General features: G+C 45.9%; 1 long non-coding RNA gene across 1 annotated transcript in view; it reads right to left on the bottom strand.

The window, feature by feature from the left end:
- LOC122466689 overlaps window positions 1-22,692 on the bottom strand; it is a 36,125-nt gene extending 13,433 nt beyond the window's left edge. Inside the window, exons 1-2 of the long non-coding RNA XR_006292397.1 lie at window positions 22,598-22,692; window positions 14,241-14,423 (exon numbers count right to left, since the gene is read on the bottom strand). This is a non-coding gene — a long non-coding RNA (uncharacterized LOC122466689). The remainder of the gene's footprint in view (window positions 1-14,240; window positions 14,424-22,597) is intronic.
- Between the last annotated feature and the right edge of the window lie 763 nt (window positions 22,693-23,455).

Here is a 23,455-nt window from a genome sequence, read left to right as displayed (position 1 = left end):
AAGGCTAGAAGTTCAATGGACTATGCCAATCTAGCATGTCTGGGCTGCTTGACAGCCCATTTCATATTAAATATGGTACATTTAAAAATGTCATCATTTTATACAACTGAGGATCTGCTTGATTAATGTGTTTTCCATGGAGTTTTTAAATACTTGAATTGGTTGAGAAAAGTCCACTAATACTTAATGGGGCGTGACAATGCCCTTTGTGCCTCAGCATGTCTCTGATGTGGAATGGCATCTGATCTGGGACACATAAAGGGGTATATTCTTAACGTTACAGGGGAATCAAATGAAAATGAATTAGTTGAACAGATTCCCTTCACACTACTGTAAATGCAATGTTTTCTTTTCAGGTCAGCAAACATTATGAGAACCTTGTTATCTCTCTTGTCTCCAACAAAACATGCGCCTTTCTCCCAACCACTGAGAAACGGTTTTTCCTCACTGATCTTTTTTTAAAAAAATCCGAAAACCTTTGAGCAACAATTTTTTTTGTGGTTGAGGGATGGAGGAAGGCAAGAGGGAGCAGATTTAGAAGATTGTGACTTAAAAGGACAGGAATTAATCAGAGTTCATGAGCAAGCCATAGCTAGTCAAAAAAGCATCACTATTCTTTCTAGGTGAATTAATGTCTTCCATATAATTCAACTGCCTTGGTTTTTTCAAAGGGATTTTTTTGGAACTCATGCCTTGCTATGACTAATAATCTACGTAGCATCTTTTCTGCCAAGAGCATTGAGAAAAGCAATGCAGGGTGAAATAATGTAATTAAAGACTCAGGCTGGGATATTCTAAAGCACTTTGGTCTTAACCTAACTCAGCTCTCACGGATGTCTATGTGTGGGTGGGCAAGGTGGGTGAGGTAATATATTGTATTGGACCAACTTCTGCTTTGACAGTTGTTTTGGGTTTCTTGCATGATTTCCAGGTAGGTTTCCTGGTCATTTCTTGTTCTTGTCCTTCTGGAATACTTGGAGTACCAAGACTATAATAGGGTTCAAAAAGAACTAGATAAATTCATGGAAGACAGGTCCATCAATGGCTATTAGCCAGGTGTCCCTAGCCTGTGTTTGCCAGAAGCTGGGAATGGGCGACAGGGGATGGATCACTTGACGATTACCTGTTCTGTTCATTCCCTCTGGGGCACCTGACATTGACCACTGTTAGAAGACAGGATACTAGGCTAGATTGATCTTTGGTCTGATCCAGTGTGGCCATTCTTATGTTCTTATCTTAGGTGCAGTAAGTGGTTCCTCAGTTTTTTTTCCTGAAGTCCTTCTGCAGAGCTGTTCTTCAGCATATTTGGAGTTGTATGTAGTAGTCAGAGGGCTATAGATGGTGAAGCATCTGGGGATGATGTTTTGTTTCTTGAATTTGCTTTGGAAGTCAGTGTTGCTGTTAAGTTTTGATTCCTTTTTCTTCATGTTATGGAGTTTCCATTTCAGATGGCAAAATTTGATATCTTCCATTGTTGTATGAAGTGTTGCAGGTATCTTGGTCCCAGGATATTAAAGAGACAAGGTGGGTGAGGTAATATCTTTTATTGGATTAAAGTTATTACCTCACCCACCTTGTCTCTCTCATATCCCGGGACCTATATGGCCAGAACAATACTCCATACAATGGATGTCCGTGGGAGTTTTACCGCTGACTTCAGTGGGAGCAGAATCTGGCTTTTGAAATTCTTGAAAATCCAGAGGGCACTAGATCCTATGCTGCTTGAGGTTAAGTCAAAGGGAACATTGCCATTCACTGGTGCAGGATTGGGACGAATAAGGGGGAGGGAAATTGCAATACTGGCAAGGCAGAGAGAGGTGTTTTCAAATGTAGTTTTAAATGGAGAGTGCTAATCTGAAGGGAGTGGAGTGGAGTAGAGATGCAAGGTTTGTGGAGTCAGCTAGACCGTGTCCAAGCAGGGACAGAAATGGACCATGTAGTCTAGTATCTAGGAGAACTGAATTCTCAGCCCTGCTTTCCTGCTCACAGCACGGGGATGGGATGGGAATGCGGAAGAAGCAAACCGCTCCTCTGTCCTGCCACCCACGTTACGATGGGCTCAGGTGAGACTTCCCTCAGGTTGGAGGTATGGTGGCCGCGGTACGTGTTTCTGGACTGGGAGTGCCATAGCAGGCAGAGTTGCAAGAGGCAGAGCCTTATGGCGCATGCTGAGAGGCTAGGGTTACATGTTGAGGTTCTAGAGTTTGTGTGATAGAAACCCCAGGCCCCAACTTGCATTTCTGAGCCTGTGGTGTCCCACCAAGCTTAGGTCCCCTTCTGAACCTGTTTCTAGTTCCACTCATCGTTCTACAGCACAGAGCCTTCGCAGGAGGAGGAATAGAAGCAGATGTGTGGAGAGTGCACCTTGCCCTCAACCCAAAGGGGGAGTTGGTCCCCAACAAATTGCATGTTAGCAGTGGTGCCAGAGTGACAGCCCTGGAGGAGGCTGGAAATCATTCACTTGTGCATAGTGCACGCAGCAGCCATGCAGAGCTCCAATCCTGATCTGCATGGGTCACATTTAGGAGGAGCGGACATAATGGCATCTCCAGCTCCGTTTGTTCCTTGACCTCGAGCTGAGGATGCTGAGAAGGGACTGGTCAATACCTCTTTGGTGTGGGCCACCATCCACTGGAAACTGGAAGGAGGCTATAAACTTGCTTCAGGCAGGTCAACACATCGGTTACAACTTACGGTCCCATGGACCTGGGCTGTATTCATTCTTGTATCCTAGACTGAGTGGCTGTGTAGCTCCATTACCAGTTCCTGAGCCATCCAGTTCTTCGGCCTATCATCTCTTTATTGTTTCTAAAGGTCAGAGTTTCAAAAGAGCCGAGCACCCAACAGGTCCCTATAGACTGCTCTGGCAGTTACAGTGTAACCGGAACTCACTACCCATTAAGGCCCCTTTACATGGCCAGAGTGGTTTTAGTGTAATGTGAATCAGGCTCAACATCTCCCATTGCATCTCATTCATGGCTGGGCTTTCCACAATGCTCTCAATGTGCAGAGGTTGTGGGTTTTGGTTTTTAAAACCCAGGTGCTTATCTTGGTGTCAAAATGGGGCAGAGCCCCCATATATGCTCCTTAACATTCAGAGCACGAGCCAAGATTTCTTCCACCCCAACATGGGTTTGAAATGCGTTACTGCTGAGTATTTTGTTCCTTTATAAAATACAAATCTCCAAGGGGCTGGTTCTTTTATCTCCTCCCTTATCAATTAAAGTTATTTCAGACCACACTATTCTCATTAGATTCAGAGAATCAATATCTCGATCTATCATAAACAGTTTAAGATTAATACAGGGGAGGCGAACTTTCTTGGTTCTGACTTTAGTACCCTGCAATCTGATTTAGCTTGGATATTATTTCCCAATGGAGAAGGAAGTTGTTTACCTTGGAAATATCATAAGTGATGGAATATTGAGAATCGATCAATCATTGCCATGGTGTGCTTGCGTGGACACATCATGGAGATGCAGGGATTACAAAATGCAACATTCAGATGGAGTTGGTTTGAGAAGTGTTTTGTTTGAGCCCCAGCAGCTAATGAAGGGAGAGTCCAGCCATCTCAATTGCACTCATCAGAAGGTGGGTGGAAGGGGTATCCTGCTTTTTGTTTTTAAAATATGATATTACAGTCAGAGAAGTTGGTGTGTAAAAATGGCACCTTCTTACTGATTGTGTTCTCAGTGACTGGTGTAACTTAGATGCAGCTCCTTTGACTCCTGGAGAATTACTTTGACTGTACCTTGTTGTCTCTGGGAGCAGAACTTGGCTTAATATGTCTTCTGGATTTGTTTGCTTACATTGATGACTAATATAAATCTATGAGAGATTTAAATTTATTTGGCCTTTAATGGAACTGCTCATGTTAAGGGCTTTAGGATTAGATCTTAAATTTGTACCCTTTAAGTCTCTGATGCAGTTGCAGACTTAGGGTGCCGGCTTGCCATGAAGACCTTTCACCTGTGTCGCAAACAGCTGGTCAGAAAATGTCACCCTTCCCCCCACCAATGGAAAATCTCAACTTTTGTTGACAACCTTTTTTTTTTTGGTCCAAAACCTGAAAAATGCTCATTATTTTGATTAAATTTTTCAGTTTTAAGATGTTTAGTTTATAAAAAAAAAAAGAAAAAAAAAGGGAAAATTGAGGGGAAAAAGGGAAAATTGAGGGGAAAAAAGGAGATACTTTCTGTGCACATTTTCATTTGGTCCAAAACCTGACTTTCTGTTGGGGAGGCGTCACCTTATTACACGAGTGTGGAGAGTCTGAATACAGGGATGCATTTGGTCACAGGAGGTAAAAGTTTTGATGGATCACTTTTGGACCAGGCCTAGTTACCAACGTGATTAAGGTGCAACTGGCCCGCGTAACCAAATGCAAAATGAGAAGACAAAGCAAGCTGTAAAACGTCTCTTTCCACCTACCGCAATCCTGGAGCCCCTTCACATCACCCGCACCCCACAAGCAGAAACCAGTCAAGCCCAAGGCAGGAGATATGCTGTGATTAGCTGTAAAAATGAGATGACAGCCACTGTGATCCTCTTAAGCTTTGATGGTGCTATGCAAACACCTAATAATATATAAGCAAATGCAGGGACCTCACTGAACTTACACTGGGGAAATGAATCGTCTGTCTCTGCTCGGGTTATAATGGGTGGGGAAGAGGATGCAAGGACAATTCACTTCCTTGTGGGGCAGTCACAATCTGGGGCATCGGAGCTGCTGTCCCATGTTAGTGCCAGCAGCAGGACAAGTCCCCAGGAAAGCTGGTCTGTCAGCCAGAATTCCTCCTTACTGTCGCCCACCACGGTTTCTTTTCTATCCGAGAGCTCGGTGCTTCCTAGAGATGAAGCTGTTTGATTTTCTTTTCTCTTCCAAGGGTGAAGGTGTCTGGGGCAAAGCTTTTTTAGCTGAATTTGCATTTGAAACTACTCTTGGCAAAGTGTTCTATGGGAAGCCTCCTTTCCTCTGGACAGCTCTAACTCCACATCCCAAGGTCTGAAACAGCCTGAATTTCTTGTCCCTTTAGGCATGCTGCAAAGTTCATCTGGGAGTGAGCCTTGGCAAAGGGCTGAGGCAGATGAGTGCAGGGTGGGTTTGGTGGTGAAGTACGTGGAGGGGAGTGACTCAGCTGTAATGTCCATGTGACAAATGCGGAGTGGTAAGATGGTAAGCACTTCTTCCTGCCACTTTGCTGGATTTTTACTCTGCATCTTCTGTGTGTTTGTGTCTCTAAATGTGTGTCAAGGGCACCTGGAGCTGTGAATGGGGAGCCTGTTGCGGTGGAGTTTGTGTGAAATTGAATCTGAAATACATAATCTTTCCTCCTGGTAGTCACGCTGAGACTGAGTGTTTTGATGTCCATGCATCAAATCCACTCTCCTAGGAGGTGGGCTCAGGAGGAAGCCAATGGCAGTTTTGCCTGAGCAAGTACTCTCGGCTCCGGGCATAACTGCTTGATGGAGATTCCTCAGCAGCATCGTGAATGGGCCTCTATTGGCGTCAGGACATTAGACTAGAGGGAGCCTGCCCTTTTATGGCGATTCTCCCACAGGTCGCTCTTTCTGTCTGTAATTCCACACTCCTGAGGAAGGTAGGAGGCCTGATTCTTCATTGCCCTGCTCCTTGGGCAGTCATTTATGCCACCGCACAGTGAGTGTGAAATGCTACCCAGCCATTTTGTATCCACCTTGCAGGGGCATACATAAATAGGCAGGGAGTGGGATAAATGGGGAATCAGTCAATTTGTGGTTTTCCAAAGCTCGTCTCGCTGGCTTTTTGTTGGCCCAATGAGGGGTATTGCCTATTTATTGCCTGTTGCTTCTGTCTCAACACCAGCACGGTACATCTTACAGGCAGACCATAAACCTGGACCTGTGGTCACTCTTGTTGATTTCAATGGGAGTTGATGGTCTGAGCCTTTTAAAGGAGGGCCTCAGTAGCTTGCAGGATCAGGCCCTCTTATTAGCAAGCACGCTAGTAAAACAGTAGCCCTTTCCACTGCTGCTCGTGCAGGCTTTAACGTGCCATCTTTTGGGAGGTGTTGATGGGGAGGCTGTTGATTATGCATCCTCCTGAGCAGCCCCTGTAATGGGCTGATACTCAGAACTGCATTAATGGTGGAGGACTTTGTGCCCTGCGGTTCTGGCAAGGAAGAGCTCAATGCACCAGGCAAGATGAGACAGGTTGTGGAAGACTAAGAACATAAGAATGGCCATACTAGGTCAGACCAATGGTCTGTCTAGCCCAGTTTCCTGTCTTCTGACAGTGACTGATGCCAGGGGAGTGAACAGAACAGCACACTTTATCAAGTGATCTACTTTGTCGTCCAGTCCCAGCTTCCAGCAGTCAGAGGTTTAGGGACACCCAGAGAATGGGGTTGCATCCCTAATCATCTTGGCTAATAGCCACTGATGGACCTATCCTCCATGATCTTACCTCATTTTTTTTTAACCCAGTTATATTTTTGGCCTTCACACCATTTTCTGGCAATGAGTTCCAGGGACTGACTGTGCACTCTATGAAGATGTACTTCCGAGTGTTTGTTTTAAACCTGCTGCCTATTCATTTCACTGGGTGAATTCAAAGGAATGAATATGCGGGACTAAGAATGAACGAGGGGCCTTTGCCCACCTTTGGAAGCTTGCAGGCTGCTCTTCTGAAGTGGGGAGTAGAATAGGTTGATAAGGAACCACTCATCCTTGAATACCTAGTTCAAATGCAGTCCTGGGTGGTAGTGAATAGAAAGTCCTGGACGTCTGACTGCTGTTTGGTGTAATGAATGGAAGGAGTTGGTGGGTCTTAGTGCGGTGGATGGGTGTCAGCATCACAAAAAATAATCACACAGACACACGGGAGTGAGTGTCTTCAGTAGCTGGAGCATTGACGGTCAGGACTCTTGGTTTATATTCTTGGCTCTGCCACTGACTGACTGAGCTCTTGTAGCTCAGCCTAATCTATCTGGGCCTCATTAACCCTTCTCCAAAATCACCATGTGGGGTGATGGGTTTTCATTCATTCATGCTTGTGAAGCACTTTGAGATCCCCTGGAAGGCATGAGATAAGTGCAATGGAAGGCAACTCGCTCTTGCGTCAACTGCCTCAGCTGAGAGACCAGGGACTGAATGATCATGGAGACTGACCTACCCTCTGTTGGGTATCAGGAATGAGGCAAAGTAGTGGACTTTCTGTGTGAGAAATCTGCAGTCCGGAGGCATATGTTGTGTCTGTTTTGCGGGTATTTAAAAAAATAAACAAATCTTCAGTCTCCAGGGTTGTAACTCGGGTAAATTTCATGAGTGACAGCTACTGGTAGAAATGACCTCAATAAATAAATACAAAACAGAGAAAAAAAACCAACAGATTTTAAACTCTCAAGTAAAGGTTAAATTCACCAGCCTCAATGCAAATCATATTCAGTTTGCAAGATGTTACACCAGTCTGAGGTTCCTCTGTGGACTTCATTGGAAAAAGGACATCCAGGAAAATTGGTGCTGTTCTGCAAGATGGCCACTAATAAATGAATTCATATGCCAGTCATGTGCACTGGAAATTAGAACAGGAAAGAAGAGACTTGACAGACTGAAATCTTCATTGTGTTTAATTAAGTCCTCCTGCGGGACACAAGCTTCTGCTGAAAATTCCAAGCACACCCCGATCTCTCTTGTGATGTAGTATTTAAGCTGGAATAGTGCTGAAAGGTCACAAATAGATTGGGTCTCATTGTGCTAGGGGCTGTACAAACATAACAAATGATTGTCCCTGCCCCAAAGAGCTCTTGCCAACCATTCCAGTAAAACCCTTTTGTTTCATGCATCCAAGTTTAATGAACAGCATTGGAAAAAACAACAACCCTGACCTCGTGGATCAGATTACAAGCCTCCCTCAGTTTTACTTAATGTATCTTTAGGAGTACAGGGAGCTGCTCTCTCAGGCCCCAGTTCAGCAAAGCACTTATGAAAATGCTTAACTTATGTGTGTGCTTAAGGCTTACTGGTTTCAGTACTAAAAGATAAGCACTTGCTTGAACGCTGTTCTGAATAACGTTGATTCTAAGAATTGGGGCCTCTATTTTCCGTGGGATATTGAGGCATTACTGAGGAGAAACCTCTTCCAACATATGACCAGAATTTAATTCTAAACTGTATCCCATGCCACGTCGTGTCCCTAAGAATCATTAGTGCATGTTGATGGTCTGTGAATAGAGCACTGGTCTGCATTAGTCTTAACAATGATAGTAAACTTGGATGAATTTATAGGGTTTAGATGTGACCCCTTAGAGAGGTCCTCAAAGCATGTCACTGCAGAACTGCAGCCAAGACCTGGTGTTATGACTCTCAAATAGTTCCTCAGGAGTTCAGTAGTTTGACATGGGCTCTGGATGAGGCAATGTTCAGGTGTTTGCCTACACTCTCCACATCCACATCTCCAGCTTCCACTTGGTCATACTGTCACCAGTCTTTGCTAACCCAGCTCTCACTCGACTTAGAGTATCCCTGTGTTTTCATTTGAGGTCAGTGACTGGAGGGAGTTATTCTCAAGGAACCAGATTCTCCAAGGTCATCGGCATTTCCCACCATTTTGTTATTCTGTAGCCTGGCGTTGATATGTTGAGGTAAGGGATTTTCACAGGTAAAACTCCTTCTGGACTTCAGCCTCTTAGATGATGGAATGAGTCTACACGGTGGATGTCTTAGATCATGCACCTGTTTTTGTGTCTCCTTTTTATGGAAGGCATCCAGCCTCATGGATGGTGCTGCAGTCCCCTGAGACACTAAAGTGACCGTGTGGGAGTCAGTTTCAAAGTTCCTGTGCTCTTTGAATGTCAGCGTTTGTTCTAATGTGACCCAAGGTACACCAGATGTTTAGAATGCTCAAGGATTGTACCAACCTACGATACGTGGAGTATTTGCTGGGCCTGATGGTGGTGTTTGAAGTGGAAGGTGCACGCTTGTGTCTTACTAGAATTGGCATTCAGGAACCATGTGTGATAGTATTTTCCAAGTACACGCAGGAGCCAGTTAAAACGGGCTCCGTGTTCTCAAATCTTTCTGATTGAGTGGCAATGCAAAGATCATCTGCATAAATGAATCTGCACATTGGGAAATCCTGGATGATCATTCATGTAGATATTAAACAGCAAGAGTGATAGCACTGACCCTTGGGGTAATCCTTTCTGTTGGATGTGCCAGTGCCTTTTCTGACCATCCATCTCAACAAAGAAATGTTGATTCTCGAGCAGGGAGGGGATAACCTGGACCATCTTTCTATTTCTCAAAATTCTTGCCAATTTCAGTTGAAGTGCATTACGGTTCACAGCGGTGTAAGCAACCAACAGATCAACAAACCTGTCCTTTTGCAGGTTTCAAACCCATCTTTAAGGGGTGAAAGTGGCGGGAGAAGTTACTGCTTGTGAAATGTCCTAGTGTATTGGATTGGGATTGGTGGGCAGAGAGTATAGGGTCAAATTGAGAGAATCAGAAAGGGATAAAGTGGCTCTGGGAAGAAGGATAAAGGAGTTTGAGGCGCAAGTGGTCTTCTCGTCCATCCTCCCTGTGGAAGGAAAAGGCCGGGGTAGAGACTGTCGAATTGTGGAAGTCAACGAATGGCTACGCAGGTGGTGTGGGAGAGAAGGCTTTGGATTCTTTGACCATGGGATGGTGTTCCAAGAAGGAGGAGTGCTAGGCAGAGACGGGCTTCACCTAACAAAGAGAGGGAAGAGCATCTTCGCAAGCAGGCTGGCTAACCTAGTGAGGAAGGCTTTAAACTAGGTTCACCGGGGGAAGGAGACCAAAGCCCTGAGGTAAATGGGGAAGTGGGATACTGGGAGGAAGCACTAGCAGGAGAGCGCAAGAGGGGAGGGCTCCTGCTTCATACTGAGAAAGCCGGACGATCAGCGAGTTATCTTAAGTGCCTATACACAAATGCAAGAAGCCTGGGAAACAAGCAGGGAGAACTGGAAGTCCTGGCACAGTCAAGGAATTATGATGTAATTGGAATAATAGAGACTTGGTGGGATAACTCACATGACTGGAGTACTGTCATGGATGGATATAAAGTGTTCAGGAAGGACAGGCAGGGCAGAAAAGGTGGGGGAGTTGCACTGTATGTAAGAGAGCAGTATGACTGCTTAGAGCTCCGGTATGAAACTGCAGAAAAACCTGAGTCTCTGGATTAAGTTTAGAAGTGTGAGCAACAAGGGTGATGTCATGGTGGGAGTCTGCTATAGACCACAAGACCAGGGGGATGAGGTGGACAAGGCTTTCTTCCGGCAACTAACAGAAGTTACTAGATCGTAGGCCCTGGTACTCCCATGAGCAAGTGGCTGAGGCTGGGGCCGGACCTGCAGCTGCAGCTGGCGGCCTTGGTGAGACCAGAATGGAGATGGTCAAGATGGCCACCCACCAGTCCAGAAGGAGGAAGCTGAATGGGCAGCGAGAAGGGATTCTCTGAAACTTTGTGATCTTTCTCTGTTCCTTTGTCCATGTCACCCTGATATCTGCTGGGAGAGCAATACAGTGGGGCACAGACAATCCAAGAAGTTTTTGGAAACTGTAGGGGACAATTTCCTGGTGCAAGTGCTGGAGGAACCAACTAGGGGCAGAGCTCTTCTTGACCTGCTGCTCACAAACCAGGAAGAATTAGTAGGGGAAGCAAAAGTGGATGGGAACCTGAGAGGCAGTGACCATGAGATGGTTGAGTTCAGGATCCTGACACAAGGAAGAAAGGAGAGCAGCAGAATATGGACCCTGGACTTCAGAAAAGCAGACTTTGACTCCCTCAGGGAACTGATGGGCAGGATCCCCTGGGAGAATAACATGAGGGGGAAAGGAGTCCAGGAGAGCTGGCTGTATTTTAAAGAATCCTTATTGAGGTTACAGGGACAAACCATCCCGATGTGTAGAAAGAATAGTAAATATGGCAGGCGACCAGCTTGGCTTAACAGTAAAATCCTTGCTGATCTTAAACACAAAAAAGAAGCTTACAAGAAGTGGAAGTTTGGACAAATGACCAGGAAGGAGTATAAAAATATTTCTAAAGCATGCAGGAGTGAAATCAGGAAGGTCAAATCACACTTGGAGTTGCAGCTAGCAAGAGATGTTAAGAGCAACAAGAAGGGTTTCTTCAGGTATGTTAGCAACAAGAAGAAAATCAAGGAAAGTGTGGGCCCCTTACTGAATGAGGGAGGCAACCTAGTGACAGAGGATGTGGAAAAAGCTAATGTACTCAATGCTTTTTTTGCCTCTGTCTTCACGAACAAGGTCAGCTCTCAGACTGCTGCACTGGGTAGCACAGCATGGGGAGGAGGTGACCAGCCCTCTGTGGAGAAAGAAGTGGTTCGGGACTATTTAGAAAAGCTGGACGAGCACAAGTCCATGGGGCCGGATGCGCTGCATCCGAGAGTGCTAAAGGAGTTGGAGGATATGATTGCAGAGCCATTGGCCATTATCTTTGAAAACTCATGGCGATCGGGGGAGGTCCCGGACAACTGGAAAAAGGCTAATGTAGTGCCCATCTTTAAAAAAGGGAAGAAGGAGGATCCGGTCCAGTCAGCCTCACCTCAGTCCCTGGAAAAATCATGGAGCAGGTCCTCAAGGAATCCATTCTGAAGCACTTAGAGGAGAGGAAAGTCATCAGGAACAGTCAGCATGGATTCACCAAGGGCAAATCATGCCTGACTTACTAATTGCTTTCTATGACGAGATAACTGGCTTTGTGGATGAGGGGAAAGCAGTGGAGGTGTTATTCCTTGACTTTAGCAAAGCTTTTGATACGGTCTCCCACAGTATTCTTGCCACAAGTTAAAAAAGTATGGATTGGATGAACGGACTATAAGGTGGATAGAAAGCTGGCTAAATCGTCAGGCTCAACGGGTAGTGATCAATGGCTTCATGTCTAGTTGGTAGCCAGTATCAAGCGGAGTGCCCCAAGGATCGGTCCTGGGGCCAGTTTTGTTCAATATCTTCATTAATGATCTGGAGGATGGTGTGGATTGCACCCTCAGCAAGTTTGCAGATGACACTAAACTGGGAGGAGTGGTAGATACACTGGAGGGTAGGGATAGGATACAGAGGTCCCTAGAAAAATTAGAGGATTGGGCCAAAAGAAATCTGATGAGGTTCAACAAGGACAAGTGCAGAGTCCTGCACTTAGGACGGAAGAATCCCATGCACCGCTACAGACTAGGGACCGAATGGCTCAGCAGCAGTTCGGCAGAAAAGGACCTAGGCATTACAGTGGACAAGAAGCTGGATATGAGTCAACAGTGTGCCCTTGTTGCCAAGAAGGCTAACTGTATTTTGGGCTGTATAAGTAGGGGCATTGCCAATAGATCGAGGAACGTTATCGTTCCCCTCTATTCGACATTGGTGAGGCCTCATCTGGAGTATTGTGTCCAGTTTTGGGCCCCACACTACAAGAAGGATGTGGAAAAATTGGAAAGCGTCCAGCGGAGGGCAACAAAAATGATTAGGGGACTGGAACACATGACTTATGAGGAGAGGCTGAGGGAACTGGGATTGTTTAGTCTGCGGAAGAGAAGAATGAGGGGGGATTTGATAGCTGCTTTTAATTACCTGAAAGGGGATTCCAAAGAGGATGGATCTAGACTGCTCTCAGTGGTAGCAGATGACAGAACGAGGAGTAATGGTCTCAAGTTGCAGTGAGGGAGGTTTAGGTTGGATATTAGGAAAAACATTTTCGCTAGGAGGGTGGTGAAGCACTGGAACGGGTTACCTAGGGAGGTGGTGGAATCTCCTTCCTTTGAGGTTTTTAAGGTCAGGCTTGACAAAGCCCTGGCTGGGATGATTTAGTTGGGGATTGGTCCTACTTTGAGCAGGGGGTTGGACTAGAAGACCTCCTGAGTCCCTTCCAACCCTGATATTCTATGATAGGAAGCTAGAGAACCCTGGATAATTCCTACTGCTTTGAGCAGGAGTCCCAGGAGTCAGCGGATGCCGTCTAGAGATACTCTGTGCCACATACATGCATGGACAAAGGAACAGAAAAAGGTCACAAAGTTTCAGAGAATCCCTTCTCACTGCCCATTCAGCTTCCTTCTTCTGGACTGGTGGGTGGCCATCTTGACCATCTCCACTCTGGCCTCACCAAGGCCCCCAGCTGCAGCTGTAGGTCCGGTCCCAGCCTTGGCCACTTGCTCTCGGCCCGGCTCCTGGCCACAGCTCCACTGCCTGCCACAGCCCTTAGCTCCCAGCTCTGACCCTGGCCCCACTCCCAGCTGCGGCCCCAGCTGCAGCACTGGCCCCACTCCCAACCACGGATCCTGGCCCCAACCGTGGCCCTGCTCACAGCCCTGGCTCCCGACCATGGCTCCCGGGGACGCTCGGACCCAGTAAGGGGGGACATGAACAAAAAAGTTTGGGGACCACTGTTCTATCCAGAGTGGCAGTGTCCTGTTTTCCTTCCACTATTTTTATTCTGTTCAGAGTGTTTGCTGCTGCCTGACATGAACTTACTGCTTTATCCAATGTGAAATCCATGTTTTCCAATCATCCTTTCTGCAGCTTTGGATCTCTGACTCCAGTTACTGTTTGATTGCTTATAACTGAATATGTTAACTGTCCATAGCTGCAGGTTTGGCTCCTTAGCTTCAGCTACGTTAGGAATTCTTCAAAGGACTTGCCTTCCTTTTGTCTTCTGAGGTGAAACTTATACCTCTAACATTTCACCCTTCTTAGGTGTGCAGTACCTTCCAAATTTCTGCAAAATTGTGTCATAACTTGCTCTTTCTACCCGACGTAGCTGCATGCTATTACAGACATCCACTGCCTCAAGTCCTGCAATGTTTAAGAAGATTGCTGTTTTCTGCTGGTCTTTCTCACCAAAGCCAGTTGCTTGCATATCTATCTATCTAATCTATCAAAACTCTGTTTGAAAGTCTTCCAGGAGTTGGCTGGAGGAGTGACGAAGCTTCCTAAAAGTGTGTGTTGGGGGGGGGGGGGGGGGGGTTATGAGCACCTGAATCATGGCCTTGACCTGCCCCTTCCCCTGAGGCCCCATCCATTCCCCCTGAGGCCCTGCCCTCATGCCTCCTCTTCCCCTGAGGCCCCGCTCCCGTGCTGCCTCTTCCTTCCCAAAACCCCACCCCGCCGTTCGCTCCTTTCCATCCCCGATATAGCCTTCTCACTTTCAAAAGTGATGGGGCCATGACCTCCTGTTTCCCCCCCTCTCCCCGCCCCCCCGGTGTTTTGGTGCCCATGGTCTGCTGCATTACCTGAGAGTTTCCACTGCTTGGGGGCTTTTAGTTGCTCCATCTCCAAGATGACTCCTCTGCTCCTTCACCACAGTGGTCTTTGCTCTGCCCTCACTTCCACCTCACTCTGGTACCTTGTGTTGTTTTGTGGATTGATAAGAAGGAGGCACAGTCAAGACTCTGAGCAGTTAGGCTGTAGTAGAACTAAAAGAGAGTTACATAAGACAAAGGAGAGCCATGGAGGATAGATCCATCAAAGGCTATTAGCAGGGATGGTGTCCCTAGCCTCTGTTTGCCAGAAGCTGAGAATGGGTGACAGGGGATGGATCACTTGATGATTCCCTGTTCTGTTTATTCCCTCTGGGGCACCTGGCATTAGCCACTGTTGGAAGACAGGACACTGGGCTAGATGGACCTTTGGTCTGACCCAGTATGGCCGTTCTTATGTGCTTCGGGCAACGCAACTGGCGAAGCTGACTCTGGATTGATTCCAGCTGGTTCTTCCTAGACCAATCCCCTTCTCTTTAATATGTTCTCTGCTCTTGAAGGCACAGTACATACTCCTCACAATGAGGACTGGCTCCTTACACACCTATGTGTAGTGAAAATCTGCCATGATCGTGTGGGACTTCAGTTAGAATGATCTCATATTAAAACATCTTTAGAATTTTCTAAATATCATAGATGGCAATTTGCTAACTCAAACAGTGTAGCACCCAGCACAGGGGGATTCTATATCAGACCTTGCCTTGACAGATAGAGAGGAACTGATCACAGAACCAAAAATTAATGGTATCAGAATGTGCAAAAGAACAAAGCCCAGACCTGTACTACATATAGTTGATGTTTTAAAAGGGCCAATTTCACAAAGCTGAAAACAATTATGAGCCAGATCAGCTGGGAGGAAAAATGTAATAGAAAAATGTGAGTGATGATTGGGTTTAGTTTAAGAACCCTTTATTAAATGCCAGTGCTGTAACTAGGCATTTTAGTGCTTAGGGCAAGCAAGTATATTTGTACCCCCTATTAGAGCCCTGCGGGGGATTATTTTTAAAATTTGTTTAATCCCATTCCTGTCCCACCCCGCAATACCCACTCTCACCTGCTCCCGCATTGTTTGTAGAATTTTTTTTTGCTCCTGCTATTATGGCAGCGGGTGCTTGGGACCCATGGGATCCCAGTCCTGCTGCAGGGCTCTACCCCCTACCAGTTCTTTTCGTCTGCTTCGGATTCCCCCGATTCAAGAAGGATGTTGACAAATTGCAGAGGGTTCAGAGAAGAGCCAGAAGACTGATTGCAGGATAGAAAGCCTGTCTCATGGTGATACTTAAACATCTCAATTGATTTAGCTCAACAAAGAGAAGGATACAGGGTGATTTGATCACAGTCTGTAAGTACCTACATGATGGGTAACAACTATTCAATAATAGGCCCTTCACTCTAGCAGAGAAAGATACAACATATTCCAATGGCTGGAAATTGAAGCTAGACAAATTCAGACTGGAAAGAAGGTGTAAATTTTTAATAGTGAGAATAATTAACCGCTGGAACAACTTGGAGTCTCCATCATTGACAATTTTAAAATCAAGATTGGATTTTTTTCTAAAAGATCTGCACTAGAAGTTATTTTGGGGAAGTTCTATGGTCTGCATTTTGCAGGAGGTCGGAAGATGATCACAAGTGTCTCTTCTGCCTTGAAATCTCGTGAATCTGTAGAATAGAAGGAGTTAGTTCTCCGCAGCCCATTCAGGCTACAGCTGTTCAACATTTTTAGCTTGAAATATTTTTCTGAGGAAATGTTTTTAAATTAAGAAACAGTTGTGCAAGGAGAGATTGTGGTGACAAAATGTCTGTTTTTTGGAATTTTCCAGTTTTTCACCAAACCGAGAGATTATAGTTTTTCAGAATGCCCAAAATTCTGTTTTTAAGCCCTTTCTCGTCCTTTTTTTGCTTTAATCTTTCTGCCACTGCTACAATAGAATGAATGAGAACCACATTTCCCCCCCCCCAACCCCCACCTGCCCTTTTTCATTGTCACTTTTGCTGTGCATTTCCATTGCAAAAGATGGGGAAGTTTTAAATAGGCTCAGTATAGCAAAACCCTGGACAGCATTCAGGTGCATGGCAAAAAAGATAGAAAGTGTGTGAGGGGCTGGGAGTGGAGTGAGAGAGAGAGAAGAGGAAGGAAAAGGGGAACAACGAACCCCCCCCCCCCCGACATTAAAATGTTCAATTTTGTTTAGTTTGAAATTTTTCAGGAAAAGTTTTGTGAAAAAATTCAGGATATCTAAAATGGTTGCATTTCAGAGCAAAAAGGGCTTCCATGTTTTTTCCCCCCCCAAAACTGTTTTCCCCCATAGGCGCCGACTTTCCAAAGCGCCAGGGGGGGCTCGACCCCCAGCTCTGCCCCAGCCCCCCCCCCACTCCACCCCTTCCCCCAAGGTCCCACCCCTGTCCCGCCTCTTCTTGCCCCTGCCATACCCCCGCCCTGCCTCTTCCCACCCAGTTCTGCCCCCTCCCCTGAGTGTGCTGCATCCTCGCTCCACCCCTTCCCCCCCCCAGAACCTCCTACCTGCATGCTGCAAAACAGCTGATTGTGGCTGGCAGGAGGTGCTGGGAGGGAGGGGGAGGCGCTGATCCATGGGACCCACCAGTGGGTGGGAGGCCCTGGGGGGGGAGCTGATAGGGGGGATGACGGTGGGTGCTCAGCACCTACCATTTTTTTCCCCCATAGGTGCTCCAGTCCCAGAGCATCCCCGGAGTTGGCGCCTATGTGTTTTCCCCACCCCCATGCTTGGCTGGGCGTGCCATGCACAATGCAAGTTAGGGCTGCCTGTTTGTGGGCCTGGTCACTTGTCCACTATGAACTGGGCTGGGATCAGGCACAATAACACTTAGCACTTCCCTACAAAGGAAAAATGAGAGTGCGTTTTACAGTAATAGTCGAGCTATGACTGTTGTAAGGAGTAGTGGATTGGACTTTCACGGCAAGATACATTATCATACAAATGGGACGTATAAAACAGGAACAGCTAAAGTGCTTTACGAACATTGCACAACACACCTGTGAGGTAGCTAAGTAGGACTGTCCCTGTTTTACAGACGAGGAACTGAGTCGTAGAGTGGCTCAGTGACTTGCCCTAGTTCACATGGGAAGTCTGTCGCAGCGCCGAGGAAGATGGGAAGTGATTTGCTCAAAGTTACAGCAGGAATTGTCAGAGCTGGGATTAGACCTGTGGAGTTGTTGTGTCCCAGTGCTATGGTCAGACCACAGCCAGTCATCAACTGGTCATACGAACCTCCTTTGGCTATTATCAACCTGGTCTGGATTTGACCCACTGGTCGGAGAGGGAAAGGCCTGTCTTCCAATACTGATCCTCTGAGCCCTATGCTCCCCTTTACCTTGTCTGTCTGATTTGACCTTTTTTTCTTTTCCTACATGCTGTGTTTTGGCCGCTATCAGTTTATTGCTCTAGAGCTCCATTTACTCTGCAGCGATGCCGACGTTTTGTTCTGTTTGACTCCGCACAAAACTGCAGCCCTTTTGAAGAGCTGCCATTTATTTACAGAGGTTGTTTTCTCCTGCAGCTGACATGTCCCGTCCAAATAATTTATTAATCGTGAGGATAGCTGCGGGTGCGTCTAAGCCCTGGTGCAAGGAGCCAGGGTAATTAATAACAACAAAGTGGGAGAACCTGCTTTGCATTAATGTAATGTAGTCCAGGAGTGTTGGTCTGCTTGAACTATGAAACTAGGTGGGTCAGCCCTGTCCCCTCTACACACCGGTAAACGTGTGTGGCTGTTTTCTTAGACAATTAAGCAATTGTGGCCTTTCAAAGAGAGAGCCTCCGTCATTTTCCCTCTTAGCTTGCGGATGTAGTACATGTACCTTGTGGTGAATCATTGCAAAGTGTATTACGATTCATTATTGCAGTAATCGAGTACAGTACACGCAGGAAGAATGTTCAGCATTGCTGATTGCTTTAAAAGCTCAAGGATTTTTACAGAGCAGGCGTATTAAGATTTCACTTTCCCTCATTTTAACCCTTGGGGACTGTCATCAGGCCACCTACTAGAAGTAAAATGACGATGAGCCTAATCAATCTATAAAAGAAAATGAAAAGAGCTTTGAAAAGAAATGACAAATCATGAATGGTGTGGAGAAAGCGAATAGGAAAATGTTATTTGCCCCTTTACAATACACAATGGTCACCCAATGAAATTAATAGGCAGCAGGTTTAAAACAAACATAAGGAAGTATTGCTTCACACAACACACAGTCAAACTGTGGAACTCTTTGCCAGAGGATGTTGTGAAGGCTGAAAGTATAACTCAGTTCAAAAAAGATTTAGCTAAGTTCATGGGGGACAGGTCTATCAATGGCTGTTAGCCCAAGATGGTTAGGGACACAATTCCATGCACAATGTGTCCCTAAACCATCAGCTGCCAGAAGTTGGGACTGGACGACAGAGGATGTATCACTTGAAATTGCCCTGTTCTGTTCACTCCCTCTGAAGCATCTGGCCCTGGCTGCTGTCAGAAGACTGGATAGTGGGCTAGATGGACCATTGGTCTGAGCCTATATGGCCGTTCTTATTGTTGGTACCTGTTAGGAAATATTAACCCTTTCAGTTTTTCTTGTATATTAAACTTATTTACATATGAACTGTTCTCCCCAAATCTTCATGGTATTAGCAAAGTGTGTGTTTGAATTCTAAGGCCCAGAGTGTTGGTTTTTAACCTGTGAGTGACCTGTGTTCAGAAACTTTATGTAATTCAAATATTGAACTGTACTTCTTTATGGCTGGTGCCTTCAAGTCTGTGGGTGTGTAGATGTCCAGGGAAAAGAACCCTCAAACTAGGAAAAGTATAAACAAAGTTGGATGATGGATAAGGAATATGTGCTATGTGTTTTCTGTAATGGACTGGGTGGTCGATAAGGGGTAATTGTTAGTGCAGATGGTTCTATAAGGAATGAAACAAATAATAATGACCGGATTAAAATTCCCTTTAGCTTATTGATCACTTAAACTAAAGATACCATAAAAGAAATTCCATCAGTAATGAGGTAAAAGGAAGCTGTCAAAACAGGACATACAGTGAAATTCATCGTGCGAAAGTATTTTTCCTTCCAAGAAGGGTTTTTTTGGTCTCATACCCCATAAAAAGACAGCAGTTTTGGGAATTAGATCGGGTGTGCAAACTGCTACAGAAAAGAGAGAGACAACGGCCAGCTCTTTACCTTACACCAAGGATGGTAATGCATTTGTTCTTTTTGTACTCTGTATAGTGTTGTACTAATCTCTGATTGATAATCTTTGATTAAATAATTCCATTTGAGCCTGTTATTTGACAATCTCAAATAGTTATTAAATTCAAACACACAATGTTATGTTCTTGCATACGCAGCACTGAGCTGGAATCCAGGTAGCTGGAATACAGAGGGAAGAGAGATTTAGAAACACAAAAATTTAACAAAATACAATGGAGGGCAAATCTACACTACAAAATTAAGTCGACTTAAGTTACGTCAGCGTACAGCCACTGCAGTAATTAAATCGGTTTTGTGTGTCCACGCTATGTTCCTGTCGGTGGTGCGCATCCTTGCACCAATTGAACTGTAAGTGTGGGGCGTTGATAGCTTCTCTTAGAGTAGGTGGGAGTTTGCTCATTCTTGGCCTCATTAAACATATTCGGTAATCTAGTATTAAAGTTTCAGAGAACTATTTTTAAAATTCAGTGGGGAATCCATCTGCGCCAGGCGTCTTGCCAGCCTTCATATCTTTTATAGTCTGAGTCAGTTCTGCGATTTCTAAAGGGGCACCTAAAAGTTCCTTCTGAGAGTCAGAGATCTGTGGTAGAGACAATCCACTAAAAAAGTTATCTAGGCCATCTCTACTGATTCCCTCTTCAGCTAAATATAGTTTTTGAATAAAGCTGTTGCAATTGTTTATTAATATCAGACTGTGTTGTATATAATTTATTGCTTCTATCACATACAGCAGCAGTCTTAGTTCTGTTAGCCTTTTGCTGAAGTCTCTATGCCAACAGCTTGCCAGCTTTCTCGCCAGATTCCCAGTCATTTTGCTTTATTCTGTTTGGAGCACACTCTGCCTTCTGGGACAGAAGTTTGTTGATTTCATATCTGAGATTGATGAGGGTTCTGAGTTTCTCTGGGGTGGGGAGAGAAACATAGGCTACCTCCAAGGTCTGAAGTTCCTTCGCAAGGGTATCAATTCTAGGTTCTCTCTATTTCTGGCATAAGAGATGATACGGCCTCTGATGAAGGATTTAAAGGATTCCCAAAGTGTGGCAGCTGATGAAGCGGTGGGGGCATTTGTTCTTTAACAAAGTTCTAACTCCTGCTGGGTAGAGTTAATAATGATGTATCAAACAGTAGCGAGGTATTTAATCTCCACATTTTAGTTGGGGGTGCATACTGCGGGCCTAAAAGATATATGTATAGGTGCATGGTCAGAGATAACAATAATATCAATACTATAATCAGTGACAGAACTGATCGAGTATTGTGACACTAAGAAATAGTCCGATCCAGAGGTGCGGGAACCAGGGGTTCTGGAGGTGCTTCCTCAGCCCCTGGCTTGAAGTGGATTCCATTATATACTGGGTTTATAGTTTGGTTCAATAGCTCTCAGCACCCCCACTCTACAAATTGTTCCAGCACCCCTGGTCGAATCTTAAATATATTGAATGAGTTGCAGAAAAAAAGTCTACAGTCTCTGGGCATAGGATTACCCAGTCTTCATGCATCTTGTAAATCTAGATCAGCTGGGTTTGTATGGAGGCGAAGATTTATCAAGGACGGGGTCTAGAGCTTTGTCAAAGTTTCCAGCCATAGGGTGGTGTCCCATGTCATTTACACTTATTAAAAATTCGGGATCATCCTGATTTGGCCTGTAGAGATTGGCAAAGATGATTATAGAATTGCCAGTTTCAGCCTTGAAGACAGTAAATCTGTCTTGTCATACTTTGTGCTCAGAATATTCACATTGAACTTTTTATGTATTAGTATCATACCACCCCTCACTCTAGAGTTAAAGCAGCTAGAAATTGAGAGGCCTACCCAATCTCTATTCAGTTTACAAGCTTCAAGGTCTGTCAGATGTGGCTGCTGGAGCATTACAATGTCAACTGGTTTTTTTGGTTTGTTTTTTTGTTTTTTTTTAAAGCATTGAGTATCTTTTTTTCTTTTAATAAGGTTATTAAGACTCTTTCAATTCCAGGAGACACATTTAATTATCGGAGCCATCATTGTTAAAATACACTGGATAAACTATAAAGTTGCTTTGTGAATAAATGAGAAATAGCAAATTTTCCTGAGCAGCATACAGTTCTTGCATATCTAAGCAGCAAAAGTTATATAAGCCGGGGGTAGTGTGTTGCTTCCCAGTGTGCATTCTACAGGAGTGAGAAAGACATTCTCATCACGGGAAGGTAAGAGGAGGGGGGCAGAAGGAGGAATTAAATAAGTGATAAAACAAAATGGAAAAGATAGTGGAGAGAGAAATACACATTAGTACCATACAATTAAAAAGAGGAATCTGTTTCAACTGTCAAAAAAATACACAATTGACACCCAGAGAATGCAGCTGGATCAGGTGAAACTTGGAGATCCTCAGCCCCTGAGACCCCAAACATTACAACTACAGTAATCAACTATTCCTAACAGAACCTTGATACATTAGTCCATAATAGGGTTGCCAATGCTCCCGGTTTTGCCAAGAGTTTCCTGGAAGCAGACCCTGTCTCCCGGAGGCTACTGAAGCCCAAGTGGGAGATTTTAGGTCGCTGAAAGTCCGGCAGTGCAGCAGGGCAAAGGCAGGCTCCCTGCCTGACCTGGCTCCACGCCGCTCCTGGAAGCAGCCAGAACGTCCCTGTGGCCCCTAAGAGGGGTCTGGGGGTCTCTGCGTGCGGCCCCTGCCCAGAGCACCAACTCTGCAGCTCCCATTGTCCAGGAACTGCAGCCAATGGGAGCTCTGGGGGTGGTGCCTGTGGGTGCAGGCAGCGTGTGGAGCCCTCTGGCCTCCCGTGGAGCTGCAGAGACATGCCAGCCGCTTCCGGGAGTGGCACGGGGCCATGGTAGGCAGAGAGCCTGCTTTAGCCCTGCTGCGCTGCTGCTCGGGAGCTGCCTTGTTACCTGGGGTTCTTTCAACCCAAAGCTCTCAGTAACTTTTACTCTGTGAGAGGCGGTGTCAGGAAATAAATCAGGGGAGACACGGCCGTCCGACCATAGATGGCTGGCACAAACAGGACAACACACGAGTGCTTTCACTTAAAGCTAAATTTTAGTTAGTCTCAAGCACTTACACACACGTCCACAACAGGTTAGTAAAACACCCCCAACCCTTGACACTTACCAAAGCTGAGTGTGGCTCTCGAGTGGCACAGCGGCCGCCCATCTGCTGGTGGGGAACACAAGCTGCATCCAGGGGGAGAGTCCAGTCCTGAAGAGTCCCCCCAACCCCAATCTTTCCCCCCTTATTTATACATTACATTTAATAATAGAATGACATGTCCCTTAAAGAAAACTTGTTAAGCAAGCAATTCCAATGGTCAAGCAAGAGGCTTTCTTCTGATTAGTGATTAACCAGGTGTGGGTTTTTCCAGAGTTTGCAGCCTTGAGGCCCCCTGGGGCACATCCTGCTCTTCTAAAATGCATGTATCAGTCACTTCAACACAATTCTTATCAGGAAGGACGCGGGGTCAAGCTGCCCTTTCTGTGGCACTCAAAACCCCCTCCCCCCCCTTCCTTGGTCAAGCTGAGTTTGCTGCATGGCACTTTACGGCCTGCTGACTTGGCTGCTTTTAGCAATAAGCCATAGTGGTTTCAGGCACTTTATTGGTTTGCTGACATCTCCCTGTACAGTCTGAGGTAAGTGCCTCCCGGCCGGAGCCCAAACACCTTCCGCAGCCCAACCCCCTGCCCCAGCCCTGAGCCCCCTCACACACCCAAACTCCTTCCCAAAGCTTGCACCCCCTCCCACACCCCAACACCGCACCCCAGCCCTGAACCCCCTCCTGCACCCAAACTCCCTCCCAGAGCCCACACACCTCACACCCTCCTGCATTGCAACCCCCTACCCCAGCCCGGAGCCCCCTCGTGCACCCAAACTTCCTCCCAGAGCTTTCACCCCACACCCCCTCCTGCACCCCGACATCCTGCCCCAGGCTCAGCCCAGAGCCCCCTCCCACACCCTGAACCCCTCAACCCCAGC

The sequence above is a fragment of the Chelonia mydas genome, chromosome 7 (genome assembly GCF_015237465.2).
Source record: "Chelonia mydas isolate rCheMyd1 chromosome 7, rCheMyd1.pri.v2, whole genome shotgun sequence".
In the NCBI taxonomy this organism is placed as follows: domain Eukaryota; kingdom Metazoa; phylum Chordata; order Testudines; family Cheloniidae; genus Chelonia; species Chelonia mydas.
This window is presented reverse-complemented; position numbering and strand designations above follow the sequence as displayed.